Source organism: Helianthus annuus, chromosome 5 (genome assembly GCF_002127325.2).
Source record: "Helianthus annuus cultivar XRQ/B chromosome 5, HanXRQr2.0-SUNRISE, whole genome shotgun sequence".
Taxonomy (NCBI): Eukaryota; Viridiplantae; Streptophyta; class Magnoliopsida; order Asterales; family Asteraceae; genus Helianthus; species Helianthus annuus.
The window spans coordinates 73,143,839-73,153,460 of record NC_035437.2 but is presented as its reverse complement, the minus strand read 5'-3'; the positions used below and the strand labels follow the sequence as shown (position 1 = coordinate 73,153,460).

The 9,622-nt window shown below is 38.7% G+C and overlaps 1 long non-coding RNA gene across 1 annotated transcript; it reads left to right on the top strand.

The window, feature by feature from the left end:
* Window positions 1-7,020: 7,020 nt before the first annotated feature.
* LOC110938769 lies at window positions 7,021-8,031 on the top strand. The gene is made up of 4 exons (XR_002591672.2): window positions 7,021-7,044; window positions 7,142-7,209; window positions 7,292-7,348; window positions 7,982-8,031. It is a non-coding gene; the product is annotated as an uncharacterized LOC110938769 (long non-coding RNA).
* The last annotated feature ends 1,591 nt before the right edge of the window (window positions 8,032-9,622 follow it).

Sequence of the window (9,622 nt, the reverse complement as noted above, 5' to 3'; positions counted from 1 at the left end):
ACAAATGAATATGATTTCAACATCAAAGATTCGAGTGTACATAGATAGTATTTAGGTCGTATATTATACACATATTATTAAGTCCAAATGTTCAAGTATTCAAGTAAGAGGTAGAAGATTACATCTTCATTTAGGTACCTCAAGTTGGGTCATGGGTGTCATGGATGGGGTAGGAAGACAAAGCTTCCATTTAGGTACCCCTTTGATGTTCACCACTACACTTGATGTAAAAACAACCAAGGAGGGTCATGAACTAAGGTCACTACAAATATGTAAAGTAAACTAACTAATAGAAATCATCAAATCACGTGAGGATTGTATGTTTGGGACAATCCAAGTTGTTCCATAATCACTCATGTATCAAAGGCTATGTTTGACATGATTTGTGGGTTAAAACCCTAGACAAAACACCAAGTTTATGAGGTTTAATCCTCTGATTTTAAATATCTCAACCTTGTTTTTAAGCTTAACCAACCATGGGATAAGTTGTAAGCATTAGGACATAGGCATGAGATGTGTTAGACACAAGTTGCATAGGTTTAAACAAGTTTTTGATGAACATAAAAACAAACAGAAAGTTTATGGACTATTTCGGGGCATTTCCAGGTCTGATTTCTCCAAGGAGAAGTCTAGGAATCGAACCCCATGATTATCCAAGCAAGTAGGAAAAAGAATCAAGTGATTTCGTTAAGAAATGAGCAAGTTATGCTCACTTTTGTAAAGATGTATGAATCTGTCCGAATTTCTGAAGTTTGCAAGAACTTGAGAGTGTTTGAGAGAGATTTTGATGTTGTGAAAGTGTAAGAATGCTTGGAGAGGATGGGTATTTATAGGGGAATGAGTTAGGGTTGATTGGAGGAGGTTAGAGGTGGATTGGAGGCCATTGGAGGAGGAGAAAGCTTGGGATTTCGTGCATTACCGCGACCATTTCAAATCTGCTGCTCGCTAGACCCCCTTACGGACCGTAAGGGGGGGCTTTGCGGTCCGTAAGGCCTGGCCAGGAAGCACATTTTTTTGGTTTTGTGTTTTCTTGGTTTGTAACACGACCCAATGTTATATATTACGAGTTCTGTGACTTATTTAAGGTTCCTAAGTATAAGTAACATGTTCTAAAAGTTGCATAAGTGTAGAATGAGTACGTTTAAGTACCAAATCAACATGTGTGCATAGTATAAAGTATGTATGACACAAGTTTTTACGAAGCAAGTTCCGTATTTTACAACGATTACGATGAAAGAATGGTTATAAGAACACAAGGTTTCCAAAGATAGAATTTCACGCAAGGTTTCTAAATGTAGGAAGTTTGAAAACGCAGGGCGTTACACTTCCCAATTCTTTATAGCTTCAATCTTGGATGGGTCTACGTGAATGCCCTTCTCATTCACCACGTGACTAAGAAATTGGACTTCGCGAATCCAGAATTCGCACTTTGAGAATTTTGCATAGAGTTTCTCTTTCTTCAGTAGTTCCAGTACGGTTCTGAGGTGTTGCTCGTGTTCTTCTTTCGTCCGTGAGTAGATCAGGATATCATCGATAAATACAATCACGAATTTATCGAGATATGGTTTGCATACACGGTTCATCAGATCCATAAAGACTGCTGGCGCGTTTGTCAATCCGAATGGCATTACAAGAAACTCGTAATGCCCATAGCGTGTTCTGAATGCAGTCTTTGGTACGCTTTCTTCTTGTATCCTTAACTGATGATATCCAGATCGAAAGTCGATCTTGGAATAGTTGCTTGATCCTTGCAACTGATCAAATAAGTCATCAATCCTCGGTAGTGGTTACCGATTCTTGATAGTGAGTTTGTCCAGTTCTCTGTAATCGATACACATTCGCAGAGTTCCATCCTTTTTCTTTACGAACAGTACTGGAGCTCCCCAGGGCGAGAAGCTTGGTCTTATGAATCCTTTATCCAACAACTCCTGGAGTTGTGTAGATAACTCTTGCATTTCGTATGGTGCAAGCCGATAGGGTGCCTTGGCTACAGGAGCGGCTCCTGGGACCAAGTCTATACGGAATTCGACTTGTCGTTGCGGAGGCAGTCCTGGCAGATATTCAGGAAAGACCTCAGGGAATTCCTTCAACACAGGAATGTCTTCGAGTTTCGGTTCCACAGCCTTCTTGTCTATCACGTGAGCTAGGAAAGCAACACATCCTTTCCTTAAGCACTTCTGTGCCTTCATGCAGCTGATGATTTGCAGGGGCGCGTCTCGTCTTTCTCCGCGTACGATGAGAGTTTCATCATTCGTCAAAGGGATGCGAATGATCTTCTCATGACAGATAACTTCAGCTTTGTTCTTGGACAACCAGTCCATTCCGACTACTACATCGAAGCTACCCAATTGAATAGGTAAGAGGTCGATGCTAAATCTTCGTTCACCAAGTTCTAGCGTGCATCCTCTAACAACTTCGCCCGATTCAACAAGTTTACCATTGGCTAATTCTATGGAGTATGGAATATCCAATCTACTAGACTCTATCCCAAGCATATGTTTAAATTCCACAGACATGAAACTATAATCGGCACCAGTGTCAAATAATACGGATGCAAAGTGATTGTTAACGAGAAACGTACCGGTGACCACGTTAGGGTCCTCGCATGCGTCCCTTGCTCCAATCACAAATGCTCGAGCCTGAGCATTGTTTCTCTTCGGGCAGTCCTTCATGAAATGATCATTGCTTCCACAACTTAAGCATCCTTGGTTTCGCCCGGCTTCGTTTCCAACCCGGTTACCATTGCCATTACCGTTCCCACCGTTGTTTCCAGCACCAGCGCGGTTTCCATTTCCGTTTCTGTTTCCCTTACCCCAACAGTCTTCAGTGCGGTGACCCAATTTTCCACACTTCTCGCACTTTGGAACGCGACAGGCTCCTTCGTGATGACGCTTGCACCGATTGCATTTGGGCAGGGTGCCCAGGTATCCCTTAGCTGGAGCGTCGTTCATGGCTACAAGCGATTTCGCCTCCTGAGGCGGGTTGGGGCCACGCTTCTTATTGGAACCCTTGTTGTTACGAGTTGCTTGATTCAAGTTTGCATGTTTCCTTTTCTTGTCAATGGATGACTCAGCATGCGTATCGGTGTTTTCTGTCGGGTTTAGTGATAGCTTCTGCATGCGAACACAGTCTTCAGTAAGGCTGACAGCCAGAGTTACAGCCTCGGTGATTGTTTGGGGTTTGGCCGAAGTCACCATGCCGTGAAATTCCGGGGCCAGTCTCCAAATGTAGCGTTCAACGCGCTTGAATTCTGGAGTTACCATGTAAGGAATCACCCTAGACAAATCTTGGAACCTTCAAGTATACCCCGTGATGTCAGCACCTACCATAGTCAAGTGCCAGAACTCCGTCTCCAACCTTTGGAGTTCGGCACGAGAGCAGTACTTTTCCCTCATTTTCTCTTTCAATTCATCCCAAGTCATGCCATATGCGGCATCATCACCCAGCGTTTGAACTTGTAAATTCCACCATGTCAGTGCTTCGTCGACAAACAGCCCAGTAGCAAAAGTGACTTGTTGATCCGCGGTACACTTGCTCATGCGGATTGTGGCTTCAGTCTTTTCCGTCCAACGCACGAACACTACTGCTCCTCCAGTGCCATCATAGTTCATTGGTTTGCAGTCGAGGAACTGCTTGAAGGTGCAGCCTGTAATCGACCCAACCAAATCACTTGTGAGCAACCGAAGAAATAATGAAACAAAGACCGTTCATGAATTTCTCCATGCTTAGCAAGTCGTCTTAAGGTTACCTTGAGCTGCGTTTCCTCCAGACGAATCTCCATGTCCGTCACGTCTAGCATTGCTTGGTCCTCCACTGTCTTGAGTACGGTTCGCCTCGTACTGGGCGATAGCAGCAGAGATCCTTTCTTCCAGTAGAGCGTTCAGCTCTTCAGCAGTCTTTGGCAGTCGGGGAGGGGGAGGTTGATCACGAGCGTTCACAGCTCTTCTTGGTGTCATGTTCTGATAGAACATAACATAGTAGGGTTAGACATTTGTTTGATATCGTCGTACGAGACAGTAGTATATATATGTATACGCAGTCATATACCACATAAGTGACATCAAATAATCCACGCAATCAATTCATACAGCAACAAGCATGTATAATTAGGTAAACACCCTTCTTCACATTGGCGGTTCTTGTCTTTATACCCTAAGTCATTGACTCCAAAGAGTATACGTTTGACCTTTTTCTTGTACTAAGGGAATCTATATGTGACAAGACTTGCTGTGGTTTTTGTGCACCGAATTCCATAATTATGTATGCATCCATAATTACGTAACTCCTTGCACAGTCCGCACAGTTCGTTTCATCCTCGTATTTCTTCCTTCAGATGAGCCATTGTTTCCTAGGTAAAGTCACGTATACTTGTGACATTCTTACTTCTAGCATGTGTAACTATCAATTATCACACATAATCGCAAGTAATCCTTAATCATAGACAAGTGCTACCCCAGTGCACCCTAAGTCACGTAGTGTCTTTTCTAGACTTATGTAAACAGTTTCAGGCAGTGGATGTCGCGGGACGTTTTATGCAATGAAAACTTTTTGGAAAATTGTTTTCGTGAAAGGATCCTAGAGATTGTAGACTAGACTCGAGAAGGAATCCTGGTTCACTACAATCGCAGCTCTGATACCAATCTGTCACACCCCTTTCTGCGGCGGAAGCACGAGGTGTGATCATGAAAGGTTCTCATTGCATACGAAAGGTAAACATACTATATGCTCAAAAAATAACTTTAAACATTACATTACCGAAAACATAAGTCAAGTGTTTACAACACGTGATAGCATATTGTCTTAAAAGTTACAACTTTATTTAGCGAAAATAAAACATAGCGACATCCATGAGCATAAGTAAGACCGCACGCACATCCACCTTTAGTTACCTGAAATACATGTGAGTTTTGGAAAAACGTCAACATAATGTTGGTGTGAATTCATGCAGTTTTTGTATTGAACGTTTGTATACTTTGTATGAAAAACATGGTATGTATTTTGTTTCAAATCACGTATTCATGTATGAGTCAAGTATCTCTATATGTATCAGGTGTTAATGGGTTGCAAAGCCATTAACATGTGACACGACATAGGAAGTCACCAAACCATAGGCATTTTTCTATAGTCGATTCACGACTGAGACACAAAAACACTACTTGGTTCTAGTTGTCACCAAGAGGGGGGGCTGCCCTGAAACCCATTAGATCTAACCTTTTGTTCTGCGGTCTTAGTATGTACACGATTAATGGTGCTTATGGTACCCTATTTGTGACACGATTTCTCGTATCATTTCTCATAACACATCATACTTGGTACTCGTTCTCACCAAGTGCGTTTCTCGTATTTTTATATCTCATCACACTTGGTACTCGTTCTCACCAAGTGTGCTTTTTGTTATCATACCATTTGTAAACATAGTAATATTTGTAACATGTATTTCACCCCCGAAGTTATAAAACTGAAAACAGTTAAGAGAAAAAGGGGGAGCATGAACTCACAACTTTGCGTTCCTGTGCGTCGTAAACTTCACCGGTTTCGCTTATAGTGCGTCGTGACCTAAACGTGTTTTATTATCGTTAGTCACTAGACTTGTATCGCACAAGTACAGTCACTCTCTTTTGTATTTGTATTGTTGTGTTAAAAATATTTTATATTTTTAACTAAGTATCTTACTTATATTATTTTCTTCAAAAATCAATATAAGTATCTCGTGTTTTGCACTTTGCACCCGATTTATGTATTTTTGTGTTTATACTTCTTATGAGTATTTAGTGTATTTTTAAGTCTTAATACACTAGCACGTATAACACATACTATATACACTTAGCACAAAAGTTGGTGATCAAATAATATATCTATACTACTTTATAAAGCATATAGGAAGGATAGAATGGTCTTTTGCCACTTTACAACTCTTTAAAGCCCATTGTACAAACCTCTTAAGCACAAGTGTTGAAAACTTGTTTTCAACACCTGATGATACCACGCGGATCTTAGCGGATCTACTTGACCCGGTTTTTGTTTGATGGATCCAATATATTCGTATTATCACAGTTTACAACCACAATTTCATCCGCCGCTCCACATTTCTTTCACTTTCTAAACCCTAGATCCTCCACCGCATAACTGAAGCACCTCCACCGCATAACTGAAGCACCTCCACCGCACCTCCACCGCACCTCCACCGCTCATCCATGGAACCTGTCTTTGCCATCACCATCTTCTCCCCTTTCATCCATGGAACAGGTCATGTTTTTAACCCTATTTTGTACGTTTTTTTTTAATCTTTGTCAGATCTGTGATAATACTTTTAGATCTGTTTTAATACTTTTAGATTTGTGATAATACTTTTAGATCTGTGATAATACTTTTAGATCTGTGATAATACTTTTAGATCTGTGTTGGTTTTGTGATTATTTTAATGTTCTGTGAATGGATCAACATTATGGCTTTTTGTTTGATAATTAGGGCTTTGTCAGATCTGTGAATGGACCAATTTTAATTTCTTGCATTAGGGCTTTGTCAGATCTGTGATAATACTTTTAGATCTGTTTTAATACTTTTAGATCTGTGATAATACTTTTAGATCTGTGAATCTTTGATAATTCTTTTAGATCTATGATAATACTTTTAGATGTGTGATAATACTTTTAGATCTGTGTTGGTTTTGTGATTATTTTAATGTTCTGTGAGATTTATAGAGAAAACGTAATTTCTGTTTCATAATTAGGGCTTTTTGTTTGATCTAATCGGTTACTGAATTATGGTTTTGTTTGTAAGGAGAATCCGATTGCAAGCTCACCGGCGAAGGAAGCATACAGGAATCGGCTGGCGGACAGAATGGTCTTTTGCCACTTTACAACTCTTTAAAGCCCATTGTACAAACCTCTTAAGCACAAGTGTTGAAAACTTGTTTTCAACACCTGATGATACCACGCGGATCTTAGCGGATCTACTTGACCCGGTTTTTGTTTGATGGATCCAATATATTCGTATTATCACAGTTTACAACAAAATCATTACAGCCTCAACATGGGAGTTATGGTGAGTGCATGCACATACCAAATAGTCATCGCTTAATATGATTTAAATTTGAATCTCTCTAATTAAAAGTAGTTTTGCTGTTACTTTGTTTTTTTAGGATTGGTTTGATCCAATTGCTGATTCGACTACTAGCCATCTCGATCTGATTCCCCACATGGTTTAGGGGTAATTGATTTTGTTTTTGACGTTTAAAGGTTTTAAAAATCATTGAATTTTGTATTAAATGGGAATTTCGACATCATTTCAGGAGAAGTTTAAAACAACAGGACTATGGAAGGATATACGGTGCTACATTGACAGTCAAGTGAGACCCCATCTCTTTGTTTAAAGTTCAAACACATAATTTGTTTTCAGTTTTTAATTTTCAATGAATTATACGAAAACGTAATTTCTGTTTCATAATTAGGGCTTTTTGTTTGATCTAATCGGTTACTGAATTATGGTTTTGTTTGTAAGGAGAATCCGATTGCAAGCTCACCGGCGAAGGAACCATACAGGAATCGGCTGGCGGACAGCCTCAACATGGGAGTTATGGTGAGTGCATGCACATACCAAATAGTCATCGCTTAATATGATTTAAATTTGAATCTCTCTAATTAAAAGTAGTTTTGCTGTTACTTTGTTTTTTTAGGATTGGTTTGATCCAATTGCTGATTCGACTACTAGCCATCTCGATCTGATTCCCCACATGGTTTAGGGGTAATTGATTTTGTTTTTGACGTTTAAAGGTTTTAAAAATCATTGAATTTTGTATTAAATGGGAATTTCGACATCATTTCAGGAGAAGTTTAAAACAATAGGACTATGGAAGGATATACGGTGCTACATTGACAGTCAAGTGAGACCCCATCTCTTTGTTTAAAGTTCAAACACATAATTTGTTTTCAGTTTTTAATTTTCAATGAATTATACTAATTGTGATACTCTTATTGTGCAGCTCTACGGTTTGTAGGTTGAAGTTTGCTTAACACGCTTCAACCGTCGAACATGGTGCGGCTCAATTGAATAAGGAATGAAGTAGGTAATGTAGCTAGAATCTTGGCAGAAGGAAGCGACTGGAGTTTGTTTTTTAAGGTATTTACCGATTTTATTTACTTAATATTTAATGCATCTTTCCTGTTGTCATCGTATAACGTATTTATTTGTTCATGAGCTTTTTGTTTCTTGCCCCTTCTCCTGCAGGTAGTAATTTCAATCTATCTTTTCAAGTTGCTTGTGGTGAACAACTTTCCCACATCAATGGGAGTAGGTATGATTTTTGCTCTTTTTCTCATTGCTTCATGCTAGGTGCTTGGCCGGTTAGGCGGGCTGTGTAACGGGCCAAAACTACGGGCAGGTCGACCCAAAACACGTTTCGAATGGTTTTGATAAATAATTAGGGTGTCCAATATAAGCACAGATTTTGTATCATTATTATAATATACTACTTTGAATAAACTGATTCAAAAATTTTATGTACTAAAAGTACACTTTGCATGGCTGTCGACCTATTTGACTTGCTTGCCACATTTTTTTAGCTAATTTATTGTTTGACCCGTTAGATATAAACATAGTCGGAATTGGATCGACCCGTTTGTAAGTGTTTGACCTGTTTGCTGTTACTTTGTTTTTTTAGGATTGGTTTGATCCAATTACTTTGGTAGTCTATATAATTTGTGTGCTTTATAATGGTCTTTTTTGTATTTAAAGAAACTAACTTTGTTATTCTATTTTAACCATGAAGCATGATGGTCTGTTTTGGTTTCTTATGTGTGTTATATTTGTATTTTTAAGCTTGATTCTTTAGGGGATTTAGGGGAAAAATTAAAGATTTTGTGTGTGGAGATATAATTAGTTATATGTGTTTTTATGTTTTGATTATGCAGATTTGAAATATTATAAAAATTCAACTGGCTTTGTTTTACTGTTGTTTCGAATTTTGAAATAAGAATCTAGGTTAAAAGCTATATAGTTTGTGTGCTTTATAATGGTCTTTTTTGTATTTAAAGAAACTAACTTTGTTATTCTATTTTAACCATGAAGCATGATGGTCTGTTTTGGTTTCTTATGTGTGTTATATTTGTATTGGATGTGAAGTGTGTTTAGTTAGAATCCAACTTCAACTTATAATCCAAAGACAATTCAAAAAGCAAGTCATGTCAGTAGCTTTTCTTTGACTTTTGTCCTTTTTGTTTTTTTACTACTTACCACTGGAGATAAACTAAAAACTGAAATGTGGAGCGGCGGATGAAATTGTGGTTGTAAACTGTGATAATACGAATATATTGGATCCATCAAACAAAAACCGGGTCAAGTAGATCCGCTAAGATCCGCGTGGTATCATCAGGTGTTGAAAACAAGTTTTCAACACTTGTGCTTAAGAGGTTTGTACAATGGGCTTTAAAGAGTTGTAAAGTGGCAAAAGACCATTCTATCCTTCCTATATGCTTTATAAAGTAGTATAGATAGAAGTATAGATACATATGTTGGTGTTACGGTGGGTATACTTTTTTTTGCGAAATACATACAAGAGTCGCCATTATGAATTCTTATATTGCTTAACATATTGAATCAATAGCATGCTCAGTTAGGTGGGCAT